Source organism: Azolla caroliniana, unplaced genomic scaffold, assembly GCF_043228905.1.
Source record: "Azolla caroliniana isolate FFs.n. ecotype wild unplaced genomic scaffold, voAzoCaro1.0.p SCAF_5, whole genome shotgun sequence".
Classification (NCBI taxonomy): Eukaryota; Viridiplantae; Streptophyta; class Polypodiopsida; order Salviniales; family Salviniaceae; genus Azolla; species Azolla caroliniana.
This window is the reverse complement of record NW_028230440.1, coordinates 1,961,085-1,962,973: the sequence shown is the minus strand read 5'-3', so window position 1 is coordinate 1,962,973 and position 1,889 is coordinate 1,961,085.

The following is a 1,889-nucleotide window of genomic DNA, read 5'->3' as shown; positions in this document are numbered from 1 at the left end:
TGTGCATGTGTGAACCTCTTTGCAAGTGAGCAACAATTTGAAAGAGACTATTTGCTCGTGCATGCACCAAGTTTATGAGTATGTGGCCTTTTGTGCTCTATGACCATGACCTTTTTCAACTAAAGCGTTGCAAGGAGCTAGACATATCTAGGATGTGTATTTGATGGGCATTATAAATTATGACAATGATTGAGGCTTGAACCAACTCCAACGTGAAGCAAAACCTCTTACACCCCAAATTGGTGGCTATGGGCATGCCATTGGAATAAGCATATTGAAGAGCAAATTCATATGCTTTGAGTTGCCCTCCTATGGGTGTGTTAAACTGACAACCTTCGCAAGTAAGTCTACCCTACTAGAATTGAATGCAAATAACACAAGCTAGTTGGTTTTAAAAGTTGGAACATTTGGAAAGGCATTTAGGACAACTTGCTACTAGTTGCACCATTGGAGCAGTTTGTCGTCTTTGGCTTTCAATCAAATACCATTTCTTTAGAAATATATAAGGAAAAAAACTTTGGCATGCGATATAGGCTATTTTCCATTGAATGGGAAAACACTACTATCCTCCTATATGATTACTCTAAGTTAAATTACCTAAAACATTATACGTGAAGCAATTCTTGTGGAAAAGAGATCATATTTCCTTATCTTTTGTCACACGATTATGATTTGTTGTTAATTATATGCTATTGAACTAGCTAGGTATGGTAGAGGGTAGAGACCATGAAGTATCAACATATGAATCCTCATTTTCCGTACGTTTTCCTTGGAACACTTAGTGTCACAAACATTTGTATTGGACATAGATGTCCCTATGGATATGGGGTCACCAAGGAACAACCTCACTCACCCTATCAAGGTTAGCAAGATAAATTATAAAAACATATACATCTCTATATAGGTTTGTGGAAGTGTACATCTCCCTACCCCAAATGACAAGCTAGTTATATTAAGCCTAGGCAACCTATAAGGAGTGAGCAATGCCAAGCTTGCATGATTTGTCTCACCTATGGAAACATGGAATTCATCCTTAGGAAAATATACATACATCGGGTCTCAATTAAGAAATCGGGTGTAATGTATTTTTATTTCGAGGAGATGCAAGTTGGGGTTTTACTTGGTCTAAATTGACCCTCTCGCCGAGTATGAAAAAGAGAAGTAATGCTTACTTGTGACCAAACATAGTATTTTCATATCAATTAATGAATTGGTATTTAAGCACATTCGGAAATTTTACCTTGTGGCTCTAAAGAATGACAAAATCATGTGACATGTCATTTATCGAATCATACAATTAAATGGTCGGGCACAAGCTCAAAGCCGAGATGGTACATGTTTGCTACTATGTAGAAGTGATTTTGATATTCCAATTTACTCATAGGGTGCCTCTGTTACATCGTACGATGAATTCAACACCATGTTGGTACCACACCCCTTCCTTCCATTCTCAAATACCTACAAATAAAGGTTGGAAACCTTGCCTTACTTAGACTTGGTTACTAGGTCACCAATATGCTTGCTTTGTGATAAATAACTAAGTACCTTGTCAACATCCAAGCTTCCTTCCATGATTGAGATTTGAATTTTGCATTTTGGCCTGAGAAGCGTCAACCTCAACTAACTCTCCTTAATATTTTTCAATGAGCGCTTTAGTACCATGTCAACACCACTGGCTTTTTCCAACCATTCATTATGTACATGATTCCTCAGTTTAACCTCGGAAGACTGAACTTCAACCATAGTTACCATCACTCGTACTTTTCAAGTATGACCAAGTCTTACACACTTTTCTCTCATAGCCACATTCTACTTGAATCGGCATTGTGCAACCCCTCACGAGTAGCATTTGTGAACTTTGGGAGTCACTTATCCAACCCGAACGACAT